The sequence below is a fragment of the Salvelinus fontinalis genome, chromosome 9 (assembly GCF_029448725.1).
Source record: "Salvelinus fontinalis isolate EN_2023a chromosome 9, ASM2944872v1, whole genome shotgun sequence".
Classification (NCBI taxonomy): Eukaryota; Metazoa; Chordata; class Actinopteri; order Salmoniformes; family Salmonidae; genus Salvelinus; species Salvelinus fontinalis.
The window spans coordinates 52,266,737-52,282,049 of record NC_074673.1 but is presented as its reverse complement, the minus strand read 5'-3'; the positions used below and the strand labels follow the sequence as shown (position 1 = coordinate 52,282,049).

At 44.9% G+C, this 15,313-nt stretch overlaps 1 long non-coding RNA gene across 1 annotated transcript; it reads right to left on the bottom strand.

The window, feature by feature from the left end:
• Nucleotides 1-111: 111 nt before the first annotated feature.
• On the bottom strand, nucleotides 112-5,149 carry LOC129862818 (uncharacterized). Its single transcript, XR_008760827.1, has 2 exons — nucleotides 4,010-5,149; nucleotides 112-3,555 (listed from the first exon to the last, which is right to left on the bottom strand). It is a non-coding gene; the product is annotated as an uncharacterized LOC129862818 (long non-coding RNA).
• Nucleotides 5,150-15,313: the final 10,164 nt, after the last annotated feature.

Genomic DNA, 15,313 nt, shown 5'->3' with positions numbered 1-15,313 from the left:
GGGCTAGGTTTGTTCTTGTCAGGTCATGTGAATTGGAAACACTCCTGGCCTAAAGTGGACCCTTCAAACTACCCCAAATCTTATTATTCATTCCGAATCTGATATCAAAAGAGCCAGAGACTACAACTTTAATTGACAACATACTCTGTAGTTTAGTGAACTATTATAGCAGGGCTGAGTGTAATTCTTACAATGTCTTTAAATATTATAATATCTATACACACACAATGTTAACTCTTAAGTATACTTTCCCTTTTTTAAATTTTCGCCTGAAATTACATATCCAAATCTAACTGCCTATAGCTCAGGCCCTGAAGCAAGGATATGCATATTCTTGGTACCATTTGAAAGGAAACACTTTGAAGTTTGTGTAAATGTGAAAGGAATGTAGGAGAATATAACACAATAGATCTTGTAAAAGATAAAACCAACCGTTTTTTGAATTTTATTGTACCATCATCTTTGAAAATCAAGAGAAAGGCCAAAATGCATTTTCCCAGCCCAGCTGCAATTTAGATTTTGGCCACTAGATGGCAGCAGTATATGTGCGAAGTTTAGACTGATCCAATGAACCATTGCATTTCTGTTCAACATTTTGTGTCAAGACTGCCCAAATATACCTAATTTGTTAATTAATAACTTTGTTAAAAATTGTGCACTCTCCTCAAACAATAGCATGGTATTCTTTCAATGTAATAGCTACTGTAAATTGGACAGTACAGTTAGATTAACAAGAATTTATGCTTTCTGCCAATATCAGATATGTCTATGTCCTGGGACATTTTCTTGTTACTTACCTCATGCTAATCACCTGGTTGCCTACGTTAGTTCAACTGTCCCGTGGACGGGACACCGATCCTGAAGAAGGGATATAGGGGGTGCTGTTTCGACTTAGCGAAAATTGATCTCCAAATTAAACTTCCTAGTACTCAATTCTTGCTCGTACAATATGCATATTATTATTATTATTGGATAGAAAACACTCTCTAGTTTCTATAGCCGTTTGAATTATGTCTCTGAGTGGAACAGAACTCATTCTACAGCACTTTTCCTGACAGGGAGTGAGATTTCAGAAATCTTGGCCTCTGGTCCCAGGTCAGTTTTAAAGTCCCTGTAAATGCTATGAGGATACAAACACTGCCCACGCCTTCCTCTAGATGTCAGTAAGTGGTGACAATTTGAATGGAGTCGATTGCGCAATCAGGGCCTGTATAAAAGGCCAAAGACCGGATGTACCGTTCTTTTGCTCCCTGCGCCTGACGCACGATGGACGTCGGACCTGCTCTCTTTCCAAGCTGTTGTTTAGCCAGTAATATATCGCCGGTCATGTTTTTACTCGTTATAGGTGTTAAAAACATCATAAGGTAGTTAATTTAAACCATTTTATAGCAATTTATATCCGTTTAGTGCGATTTTGAGGCATTGCTTTGTGATGCACTTTGAAGCGCCGGGCACGTTTCGGGGTCCCGGTCGAACGTTAGTGGGCATTTCGACGGACAAGAGGACATCTTTCGACCAAAAGAAGATTAGACCCAAGAAAGGATACATTGCCCAAGATTCTGATGGAAGATCACCTCATAGTAAGAAATATTTAAGATGATAAATCGTTGTTCTGTCGAAAAATGTTAAACGCATATTCCGCCATTTTCTTTGGTATAGCTTCGCTTGGCGAACCCTGTATTGCACAGTAAGGATAATTTTAGAAATGTAATTCAGCGATTGCATTAAGAACTAATTTGTCTTTCGATAGCTGTCCAACTTATATTTTTTTAGTCAAGTTTATGAATAGTTATTCATGAGACAAGATCACTGTCAAATATGGCGCCCGACATTTTCAGGCTAGTTTTGCTAGTATTGTCATTGTATAACCACGTTTTTTTGTGGCTAAATATGCACATTTTCAAACAAACTCTATATGTATGTTGTAATATGATGTTACAGGAGTGTCATCGGAAGAATTCTGAGAAGGTTAGTGAAAAAATTAATATATTTTGGCGATGATTACGTTATCGCTCTCTTTGGCTTGAATCAATGCTGGGGTAACGTTTGCACATGTGGTATGCTAATATAACGATTTATTGTGTTTTCGCTGTAAAACACTTAGAACATCTGAAATATTGTCTGAATTCACAAGATCTGTGTCTTTCCATTGCTGTGAGCTGTGTATTTTTAAGAAATGTTTTATGATTAGTAATTAGGTAATACACGTTGCTCTCTGTATTTATTCTAGTCGAGTTGTGATGGTGGGTGCAATTGTAAACTATGATTTATACCTGAAATATGCACATTTTTCTAACAAAACCTATCCTATACAATAAATATGTTATCAGACTGTCATCTGATGAGGTTTTTTCTTGGTTAGTGGCTATCAATATCTTTATTTGGCCGAATTGGTGATAGCTACTGGTGGAGAGAAAAAATGGTGGACAAAGAAAAATGGTGTCTTTTGCTAACGTGGTTAGCTAATAGATTTACATATTTTGTCTTCCCTGTAAAACATTTTTAAAAATCTGAAATGGTGGCTTTATTCACAAGATCTGTATCTTTCATTTGGTGTCTTGGACTTGTGATTTTATGATATTTAGATTTTCCTTTTCATTGTGACGCGATGCTAATCAGTGAGGGGGGGGTTGGGGGTGCTTGTCAGTTGGGACGCTAGCGTCCCAACTATCCCAGAGAAGTTAACAATCATAAAAGTATGGAAAATACTGTAAGTATTAAATAAAAAACTAGCAACTATAATTGAAAGTGAGAACTGTGATGAAATTATCTTTCAATAATTACACTTTTGATGTCATATACATATAAAAGATCAATATTTGACAATATCTGAATTTTTCTCACACATATATGGTTGTTCGTTGCAAGGGTTCATTTAACACTATACACCAGATTTCATCAACTAGATTCAGCTGCGGGATATTTTCTTGAGCAGATGATCTGGGGTCCGGAACATAATTACAAATCATTTATAGACAGCAAATTGACCTCAAGAAGCCGAAATCAATATAATGTTAAACATTTCAAACCTTGCTTACATTTGTATACAATCACATTTTTCTCTTTATTATGCGTGGGAATACTTGGGAATAAATGTCTTTAGTTAAAATCACTTGAAGCTGATTTCCTGATTTTTAGTCTATTATGTCCAGCAAATAACAAAAACAAAAAAAAATGCTCTGAAAACTTGGGTGTCCAAATAAAATTTGTCAGCGTGCCACCAATTAGGGAACCCTGCTTTACACAGTAGACTTTGTTACACTTTTTAATTAAAAAACAAACAAAAACAAATTCTTATTTACAATGATGGCCTACCCTGGCCTATTGTGCACCTCCCTATGGGACTCCCAATCACAGCCAGATGTGATACAGCCTGGATTTGAACCAGGGATTGTAGTGACACCTCTTCGCAGTGCTTTAGACCGCTGCGCCCCTTGGGAGCCCAAGCCCGAGTGACTTTAAATCATAAAACCATTAACCTTGTGTTGTTGTCCTGGCCTCCATCTGGCCCACCAGATGGTTGGTTCTCTGGCACTCACTGTAGGAACTGATTGCCTGTCAAATCCATATATTCAATCATTAAATCAACTACTTTCAACATTTTCATTGAAAATAATATCCCCCTTTTTATGAAGTAGATTTTATTGAATGCCACTTTTTCTGTTGCACTATATTCCAACCAAACCTGCATTACCAGTTCATATCAGTAGGTGACACTATGCACTAGCTAGTTGAAAAAGACTGATGCCATGATGGCTGCCTGTCTCTGTGTTTGTAAAAGATGGTAGTGCTAGAATCCATAAATGGTTTCTTTCTGCATTAGCCATTTATCTGTTATGGTTGGACAAACGTGTACATATTGTCTGTTTAGACTGCTCCGTGGTGGAATTTGTAGATGCATTACTTTTAAGACAGTGACATTTTCACCACAAACATTTGTGAATAATCACCAGCAGTGGAAATAAAATAATATGCCAACATTACTGAATCAACAAACTGGCTGACTAACCTTTTCAAGAACTTCAGAATCCCTTGTCCTTTGGTAGCAGCAACAGATCGTTTCATCTTCTTTACCCTGTGCCAAAAACATTTATTAAGAATCTAGATTTCCATCCAATTGGCGACATGTGCATATTAAAAACAATATGCACATTTTCCCACCAGAGACGTTTCCATCAAATTGACTTGTTGCAGATAAAAGACTGTGTGATGACATAGTGCACATAAAAAAACCTTACATTTAAATTCCGAAATGTACTGAATAGAAAAGAAAAGTTAAATGGGTTTCCATTGCATTTTCAACTCTGCTGATGGTTTTCTCAAAATAAATGTGTTATATACATGTAGTGAGTGTGCTCACTCTGGTATTGGCACTTCCGCTCGAGCCAGCAGCGGCAGATACATGAGATTATTATGGACTAAAGAGCAAGACCATTTTTATTTGTCAAATGGCCACCAAGCATTGACGGTCATGTCACTCGAATAAAACCCTTGAGCTTGATGCTCGTTCCAATAAATATCATCACCTTGCACTTTCACCACCCTGTGAAGTTCATCATCATTTATTTAATCTGTAGCCTAATAAACGGCATGCTTTCCTGGGGCTCCAAGTTAACTTCGATATGATGGTTATTAAATAAATATTTCGTCATAAAAGCGCTTCCATCGACATTTCTCACATTATTAATTTTAGCAACACAAAAAGTATTTTGTTTTCTCGAGAATTTTAAAGTTGACCGAATTTTTTCCCCCGTAAGGCCTTTCATAGCGTTTTTTAAACCGACATGTACTTTACCCACATAAAAAGGTTGGATGTATACCTGGTTAGAGAGTCAAAATTATAAACATAAACTCCTGGTGGCATGATTGCATCAACCTAGCTAGCTAATGTTAGCTATCTAGCTAAGCGACTTAAATTACATTTGTAGTTTAGTTAGCTAGCTACAGATTGGATCATTCTAGCTCATTTTAGAGGACGACTAAACTGCTTTAATAAAGAGATACTTCAGGATTTTGCAATGTTGCCCTTTATCTACTTCCCCAGAGTCAGGTGAACTTGTGGATACCATTTTATGCTACCAGATACCCATAGACTTCCAGGCACTGCGCTAACGCTAGTTAGCATTGGCTTGTGAAAGTACCTCTAACTTTCTTCATACTGGACGAAGAAACATAAACATGGTATCCACGAGTTCATCTGACTCTGGGGAAGTAGACAAAGGGCCTCATTGCCAAAACCCTGAAGTATCCCTTCAACACATACCTTGTTTCCCATTAAAATTTGTGTTCGCTCTATCATGAGGTAGGCAACCAGGCAGGCAGGAGAGGAGCTGGTGCAAATGTAGTTGTTGACAGCTGTGGTTGATAAGGCGCTGTAGCTAAGAGATCCCTGTGACTGACAAGTGAATCCACCTGTCACATTGAGCATCGGGATTAATGCATGAGTATATATGCGTTCAGTATATAAAACAAATGGGCTGAAATTGGGGAAGGTACTATGTCAACTTGGCCAATAAATAACACCTGCTTTCTTTTCTGATGCTAAACATTTTTCTATATTTTCTATGACATGAACTAAGAATATGTCTGAAAAACGCTTTTACCAGACATTGAAGAGTACTCAGGCAAATGCTGTTTCGCCACACGTTTTCCGGCGGCTCTGACGTAAACATAAATGGTATCGTAGATTTCCTTTGATACAACGTGATGCGTGAGATAACGAGCAGCATTAGTTCAAGTGCTTTGGACAAATCACAACTTTGCAGGTGTTAGCATCTTTCGATTTAAGGAAGAGTAGGAAATATTTGGCCCACAAACTTGCCCGTAACTTGCAAAGAGGGAGTTGGAGCTCTTTGTCCCAGTTCCGATCCTCATTCGATCTCTTCTCTTAACATGTATGGACCCAGAATTGAATCGAGCATCTGACCAATTACGCAAGACGTTAGTTCTGGGTTAACTGAGATTAAGCAAACATAGATTTGTATTGTGATGAAATCTGGTGGCTAACTATATTATAAACTCAGCAAAAAAGAAACGTCCTTTCACTGTGTAAATATTTGTATGAACATAACAAGATTCAACAACTGAGACATAAACTGAACAAGTTCCACAGACATGTGACTAACAGAAATGGAATAATGTATCCCTGAACAAAGGGGGGGGGGGGGTCAAACGTAACAGTAACAGTCAGTATCTGGTGTGGCCACCAGCTGCATTACGTACTGTAGTGCATCTCCTCATGGACTGCACCAGATTTGACAGTTCTTGCTGTGAGATGTTACCCCACTCTTCCACCAAGGCACCTGCAAGTTCCCAGACATTTCTGGGGGGAATGGCCCTAGCCCTGACCCTCAATTCCAACAGGTCACAGACGTGCTCAATGGGATTGCGATCCGGGCTCTTTGCTGGCCATGGCAGAACACTGACATTCCTGACTTGCAGGAAATCATGCACAGAATTAGCAGTATGGCTGGTGGCATTGTCATGCTGGAGAGTCATGTCAGGATGAGCCTGCAGGAAGGGTACCACATGAGGAAGGAGGATGTCTTCCCTGTAACGCACAGCGTTGAGATTGCCTGCAATGACAACAAGCTCAATCCGATGATGCTGTTACACACTGCCCCAGACCATGACGGACCCTCCACCTCCAAAATCGATCCCGCTCCAGAGTACTGGGCTCGGTGTAACGCTCATTCCTTTGACGATAATCGCGAATCCAACCATCACCCCTGGTGAGACAAAACCGCAACTTGTCAGAGAAGAGCACTTTTTGCCAGTCCTGTCTGGTCCAGCGACGGTGGGTTTGTGCCCGTAGGCGACATTGTTGCCAGTGATGTCTGGTGAAGACCTGCCTTACAACAGGCCTACAAGCCCTCAGTCCAGCCTCTCTCAGCCTATTGCGGACAGTCTGAGCATTGATTGAGGGATTGTGCATCCTGGTGTAACTGGCAGTTGTTGTTGCCATCCTGTACCTGTCCCGCAGGTGTGATGATCAGATGTACCAATCCTGTGCAGGTGTTGTTACACGTGGTCTGCCACTGCGAGGATGATCAGCTGTCCATACTGTCTTAGGCGTCTCACAGTACGGACATTGCAATTTATTGCCCTAGCCACATCTGCAATCCTCATGCCTCCTTGCAGCATGCCTAAGGCACATTCACGCAGATGAGCAGGGACCCTGGGCAACTTTCTTTTGGTGTTTTTCAGAGTCAGTAGAAAGGCCTCTTTAGTGTCCTAAGTTTTCATAACTGTGACCTTAATTGCCTACCGTGTCTTAACGACCGTTCCACATGTGCATGTTCATTAATTGTTTATGGTTCATTGAACAAGCATGGGAAACCGTGTTTAAACCCTTTACAATGAAGATCTGTGAAGTTATTTGGATTTTTACAAATTATCTTTGAAAGACCGGGTCCTGAAAAAGGGGCGTTTCTTTTTTTTACTGAATTTAGGTGTATTTGGATTTCATAACCATCCAAACAGATATATTAACTTGAGGCAGAAAGAGGTCAGTATTGCAACTGTTTACCTAATCTTATTTTCACAAATTGATGAAAATAAAGGCAGATCAGAAATGGCTTCAGTTACTATTATTGTACAACTATAGCCATTCCTTACTTAGATGTTCCTTTTGCAATTGTGAATGCAGCTGAGTAAATGGTAAACATTTTTTATTGCCAATATAATTTATTTGCCTTACAACATTGAGACATTGAGACCCAGAGTCTCTTTTTCAAGGGAGACCTGGCCAAGAAGGCAGCAACAATCAATACATTACATAATTAAAATATACTATCATGACACAAGGCGAGATCCAGATGCAGACACAGGAGGCAGATGGTTGGAGTCTTACAATGTAGGCAAGAGAATAGTCGTGAACAGGCAAAAGGTCAAAACCAGATCAGAGTTCAGGAGGTACAGAGTAGCAGAAAGGCTCGTGGTCAAGGCAGGCAGAATGGTCAGGCAGACGGGTACAGAGTCCAGAACAGGCAAGGGTCAAAACCGGGAGGGCTAGAAAAAAGAGAATAGCAACGGCAGGCGAACAGGAAAACCGCTGGTTGACTTGGAACATACAAGACAAACTGGCACAGAGACAGGAAACACAGGGATAAATACACGGGGGGAAAAAAGCGACACCTGGAGGGGGTGGAGACAATAATGAGGACAGGTTAAACAGATCAGGGTGTGACACATACAACAATACAACAACATGATCCAGTCTAAAAAACAGCATTTACACTCCTCTGTAACAGAGTCTCCCATCAATATTTTAAATTCATTCAGTGGCACTAACATATCTAGATGAAGCATGGATTGTAGACTATTCCATGCGTCTGGTGCACAAGAAGAGAAGGCAGTCTTGCCTAATACTGTGAATGTCCTGGGGACTTTAAGTAGCAACCACCTAGCAGACTGGGTATTGTAAGAGCTGTCGCTTTCCTCATCCTCGGAAGAGGTGAGGAGAGAAGGATCTTCGGACCAAAATGCGGAGTTAGGGAAATATGCCATCTTTATTTATTAACACGATGGTCACGAAACAAAACACTTTAACAAACTACAAAATAACAAAACGACGTACACGCAACCTGAACATAAACTTACATGGAACAAACGTAAACTCACGAACAGGAACGGACATCGAAACGAACGAACAGTCAAACAGCTCCAAAAGTGAATACATCTAACATAACGAAGACATCACAGGAGACAATCACCCACAAACAAACAGTGAAAATGCCCTACCTAAATATGACTCTTGATTAGAGGAAAATGCAAACCACCTGCCTCTAATCAAGAGCCATACCAGGCAAACCGAAACCAACATAGAAACAGATAACATAGACTGCCCACCCAAAACACATGCCCTGACCAAAAACACATAAAAACTAACATAAATAGGTCAGGACTGTTACAGTACCCCCCCCCCCAAGGTGCGAACGCCGGGCGCACCAGCACAAAGTCCAGGGGAGGGTCCGGGTGGGCAGTTGACCACGGTGGTGGTTCCGGTTCCGGACGCTGTCCCCATACCACCATAGTCACTCCCCTCTTCTGTCTACCCCCTCTAATGACCACCCTAACACTACCTTCCCCTAAATAAACAGCGAGCACTAGAACAAGGGGCAGCACCTGGATAAGGACCATCACCGGAATAAGGGGCAGCACCGGGACAAGGGGCAGCACCGGGACAAGGGGCAGCACCGGGACAAGGGGCAGCACCGGGACAAGGGGCAGCACCGGGACAAGGGGCAGCACCGGGACAAGGGGCAGCACCGGGACAAGGGGCAGCACCGGGACAAGGGGCAGCACCAGGATAAGGACCATCACTGGAATAAGGGGCAGCACCGGGACAAGGGGCAGCACCGGGACAAGGGGCAGATCCCGGCTGAAGGACTCTGGCAGGTCCTGTTTGGACGGCTCTGGCAGGTCCATGCTGGCTGACGGCTCTCGACGCTCATGGCAGACTGACGGCTCTCTACGCTCCTGGCAGGCTGACGGCTCTCGACGCTCATGGCAGGCTGACGGCTCTCGACGCTCATGGCAGGCTGACGGCTCTCGACGCTCATGGCAGGCTGACGGCTCTCGACGCTCATGGCAGGCTGACGGCTCTCGACGCTCATGGCAGGCTGACGGCTCACGACGCTCATGGCAGGCTGACGGCTCTGGCTGCTCATGGCTCTCTGACGGCTCTGGCTGCTCATGGCTCACTGACGGCTCTGGCTGCTCATGGCTCCTTGACGGCTCTGGCTGCTCATGGCTCACTGACGGCTCTGGCTGCTCATGGCTCACTGACGGCTCTGGCTGCTCATGGCTCGCTGACGGCTCTGGCTGCTCATGGCTCGCTGGCGGCTCTGGCAGATCCTGTCTGGTTAGCGGCTCTGGCAGATCCTGTCTGGTTGGCGGCTCTGGCAGATCCTGTCTGGTTGGCGGCTCTGGCAGATCCTGTCTGGTTGGCGGCTCTGGCAGATCCTGTCTGGTTGGCGGCTCTGGCAGATCCTGTCTGGCTGACGGCTCTAGCGGCTCCTGTCTGGCTGATGGCTCTAGCGGCTCCTGTCTGGCTGACGGCTCTGTAGGCTCATGGCAGACGGGCGGCTTTGCAGGCTCATGGCAGACGGGCGGCTTTGCAGGCTCCTGGCAGACGGATGGCTCAGATGGCGCTGGGGAGACGGATGGCTCAGATGGCGCTGAGGAGACGGATGGCTCAGATGGCGCTGGGGAGACGGATGGCTCAGATGGCGCTGGGGAGACGGATGGCTCAGATGGCGCTGGGGAGACGGATGGCTCTGGCCGGATATGGCGCACTGTAGACCTGGTGCGTGGTGCCGGAACTGGAGGCACCGTGCTAATGATAAGCACCTTCCTACTAGTGCGGGGAGCAGAGACAGGGCACACTGAACTCTCAAAGCGTACTCTATACCTGGTGCGTGGTACCGGCACTGGTGGCACCTGGCTGAGGGCACGCACCTCAGGACTAGTACGGGGAGAAGTGACAGTGTGTACAGGACTTGGGAGACGCACAGGTGGCTTAGTGCGTGGGGCCGGAACTGGAGGCACCGAACTGGATACACGCACTATAGGGAGAGTGCGTGGAGGAGGAACAGGGCTCTGGAAATGCACTGGTAGCCTAGTGCGTAATATAGGCACTGTAGGTACTAGGCTGGGGCGGGGAGGTGGCGCCGGAAATACCGGACCGTGCAGGCGTACTGGCTCTCTTGAGCATTGAGCCTGCCCAACCTTACCTGGTTGAATGCTCCCGGTCGCCCTGCCAGTGCGGCGAGGTGGAATAGCCCGCACTGGGCTATGCAGGCGAACCGGGGAAACCATGCGTAAGGCAGGTGCCATGTATGCCGGCCCGAGGAGACGCACTGGAGACCAGACGCGTTGAGCCGGCCTCATGACACCTGGCTCAATGCCCAATCTAGCCCTACCAGTGCGGGGAGGTGGAATAACCCGCACTGGGCTATGCACACGTACAGGAGACACCGTGCGCTCTACTGCGTAACACGGTGTCTGCCCGTACTCCCGCTCTCCACGGTTAGCCTGGGAAGTGGGCGCAGGTCTCCTACCTGCCCTTGGCCCACAACCCCTTAGCCCCCCCCCCAAGAAATTTTTGGGAGTTACTCACGGGCTTTTCGGGCTTCCGTGCAAGACGTGTCCCCTCATAATTCCGGTTACGAGCTTGAATCTCCGGTTTCCATCCACGTCTCCTAGCTGCCTCCACATACCAGCGCTCCTGGGCTGTGGCTGCCTCACTCTTCTCACGAGAGCAGCGATTTCCTCCAGTTTGCGCCCAGGGTCCTCTACCAGACAGGATCTCCTCCCAAGTCCAAAAGTCCTTGTTGCTCCGTCGAGCATTTTTCCCATACCGCTTGGTCTCTGTATTTTGGTGGGTGATTCTGTAAGAGCTGTCGCTTTCCTCATCCTCGGAAGAGGTGAGGAGAGAAGGATCTTCGGACCAAAATGCGGAGTTAGGGAAATATGCCATCTTTATTTATTAACACGATGGTCACGAAACAAAACACTTTAACAAACTACAAAATAACAAAACGACGTACACGCAACCTGAACATAAACTTACATGGAACAAACGTAAACTCACGAACAGGAACGGACATCGAAACGAACGAACAGTCAAACAGCTCCAAAAGTGAATACATCTAACATAACGAAGACATCACAGGAGACAATCACCCACAAACAAACAGTGAAAATGCCCTACCTAAATATGACTCTTGATTAGAGGAAAATGCAAACCACCTGCCTCTAATCAAGAGCCATACCAGGCAAACCGAAACCAACATAGAAACAGATAACATAGACTGCCCACCCAAAACACATGCCCTGACCAAAAACACATAAAAACTAACATAAATAGGTCAGGACTGTTACAGGTATGGTAACTACTGGTGGTGAAGGAGACCAGACTACAGAGGTAAAGAGGGAGTTTACCCAAAAGGGCTCTGTAGATGAACACATACAAATGTATCTTTCTGCGCATATAAACTGAGGTCCAACCTATGATTTGGTACAATGGTGGTTGAGTGACTTGGCATTTGTAATAATGCGCAAGGATGCATGATAAACAGAGTCCGGTCTTTGTAAGACAGAGGAGGTTACATGCATATATAACAAGTCACCATAATCAATTACAGAGAGAAAAGTGTCCTGAACAAGCTTATTTCTAGCCATAAGCGGGAAGCAAGTCTTATTACGAAAATAAAAACCCAATTTAAGCTTTGTCACAAGATTATCCACATGAACTTTAAAGGACAACTTGTCATCCAACCAAATACCTAGGCATTTGTAGGATGACACTTTTTTCAAGGGATAAGCCACCAGATGTGACAATGCTAAAAGTTCTAGCTCTGGTAAAGGTCATAAATTTTGTTTTTTTGTACATTCAAGACCAGTTTGAGACCATAAAGGGAGGCCTGCAGTGACTGGAAAGCAGTCTGGAGCTCTTCAACAGCCTGAACCAGAGAAGGAGCACATGAATATATGACTGTATCATAATTTTGCCGGTTGCATCCCATTTCCCAAATCATTCATAGAAATTGAGAACACAGGAGCTAACATGGAACCCTGGGGCACACCTTTATTAATCTCAAGAAAGCTAGACTTATGATTGTCAGTATATACACATTTTGTTCTGTCAGAAAGATAGTTCCTAAACCAATTTACTGCCCCTTCACTGACACCAATGTTTCTGAGTCTAGCTAGCAACAATTCATGGTTAACTGAATCAAAGGCCTTTGATAAATCCACAAACAGAGCAGCACAACATTGCTTTTTATCTAGTGCATTAATGATGTCTTTTGCCACTGCCATAGCTGCAGTTATGGTGCTGTGCCCCGATCTAAAGCCAGACTGAACCCCGCTCAGTATATCATTTTCAATTAAGAAGTGTTTTAACTGTAAGGTCACTAGGGATTCATAGACTTTGGCCAGGAGTTTAGAGATAGGACGATAGTTATTAACATCTGAGGGATCACCAACCTTTAGCAGTGGGAGGACATAAGCTGATTTCCAAATGCTGGGTATGGAATTGGTCAAGAAACTCAAGTTGAAAATATGAGTCACAGGTTCAGTAATAATATCATCTGCTATCTTTAAGAGGTAGGGCTCTGGACCTGCAGATTTTTTTGTGTCCATAGCCTTTAGTGCTTTATAGACCTCAGTATAAGAAACAGGCTCAAATTTAAAATGGTTCACACGAGGGCCTATATCATAGTTGACTATAGCCGAGCTTACATTAGAGGCCTGGGCCCCACCATTAACAGAAATAGAACCAGCAGATATGAAGTGCTTGTTAAAAACCTCTACAATATTGGCTTTATCCTTCACTTCATTAGAATCCATCATTAAATGGTCAGGAAGGCCAGAGGATACATTAGAACCTGACACTGATTTGATTATCTTCCAGAACTTGGTAGGGTTGTTTAGGTTCTCTGTGACTGCATTTAAATAGTAATCTGATTTGGGCTTCCTGATCAATCCTGTGCATGTCACGCCCTGATCTTAGAGATCATTTTTATGTCTCTATTTTGGTTTGGTCAGGGCGTGAGTTGGGGTGGGCATTCTATGTTTTGTGTTCTATGTTTTCTATTTCTGTGTGTTTGGCCGGGTGTAGTTCTCAATCAGAGGCAGCTGTCTATTGTTGTCTCTGATTGAGAACCATACTTAGGTAGCCTTTTCCCACCTATGTTTTGTGGGTAGTTGTTTTCTGTTTTTGTGTCTGCACCAGACAGAACTGTTTTGGTTTCGTTCGTTCTCTCTGTTTTTTGTTACTTAGTGTTCAGTTGTATTAATAAATCATGAACACTTACCACGCTGCGCTTTGGTCCACTTTTTCATGCAACGATGGCCGTTACAGAACTACCCACCACCAAAGGACCAAGCAGCGTGGTGAAAGGGACTCCTGGACAGGTGAGCAGTGCTATCTGGAGAATGAGACAACCTGGGAGGAGATAGAGAGGTGGTCGGTCGACCCAGGGAGAGTGCCGGAGCCCGCCTGGGATTCTGTAGAACAGTGCGAGGAGGGATACCGGAGAATGGAGTTGGCGACAAGAAAACGGCTGGCAAGGACGCCCGAGAGGCAGCCCCCCAATTTTTTGGGGGGAAGGGGCACACGGGGAGTGTGGCAGAGTCAGGTAGTAGACCTGAGCCAACTCCCCGTGCTTACCGTGGCGAGTATGGGACTGGTCAGAACCCGTGCTATGGGGTGATGCTCACGGTGTCGAGGCGGAGCATTCACAGGCCGGTGTGCTCGGTGCCAGCGTCCCGCATTTGCCGGGTGGAGGCTGGCATCCAGCCAGAACGGGTGGTGCCAGCCCTGCTCTCCAGACCTCCAGTGCACCTCCACGGCCCAGTGTATCCGGTGCCTCGGCCAAGGACAAGGCCTCCTGCATGTCTCCCCAGCCTGGTGAGTCCTGTGCCTGCTCCCAGGGCCAGGCCTCCTGTGTGTCTCTCCACTCCTGTGATGATCCACGGCACAAAGCCTCCAGTGGTGATCCACGGCCCGGAGCCGCCAGAGTCGCCCTCCTGTCCGGGAGCCGCCAGAGTCGCCCTCCTGTCCGGGGCCCGCGGCGAGGGTCCCGCACCAGAGCCGCCACCGTGGATAGATTCCCACCCAGACCCTTCCCTATAGGTTTAGGTTTTGCGGCCGGAGTCCGCACCTTTGGGGGGGGGGGGGGGGGGACTTACTCTCAGACTTACTCTGTCACACCCTAAACCTTAGAGATCCTTTTTATGTCTCTATTTTGGTTTGGTCAGGGCGTGAGTTGGGGTGGGCATTCTGATTTGTGTTCTATGTTTTCTATTTCTGTGTGTTTGCCCGGGTGTGGTTCTCAATCAGAGGCAGCTGTCTATCGTTGTCTCTGATTGAGAACCATACTTAGGTATCCTTTTCCCACCTGTGTTTTGTGGCTAGTTGTTTTCTGTTTTTGTGTCTGCACCAGACAGAACTGTTTCGGTTTCGTTCTTTCTCTTTGTTTTTTGTTACTTAGTGTTCAGTTTTATTAATGAATCATGAACACTTACCACGCTGCGCTTTGGTCCACTTCATGCAACGATGGCCGTTACAGTGCATTTGTTTCTTAGCGCTCTGAAGGAGGCCCAGTCAACAGGAGCGTTTATATGTCTAACTTGAGCTAGATATTTATTTTCGAATTAATTCTGCCAAGTTGTCTGAACCAGGGATTGTCCCTTCCACTGATTCCAAATTTCTTCAGAGGCATGCTTATCACAAATCGACACAAATGTATTATAATAATAGTCCCAGGCAATGTCAACATCAAGAATCAGACTTACTCTGGCA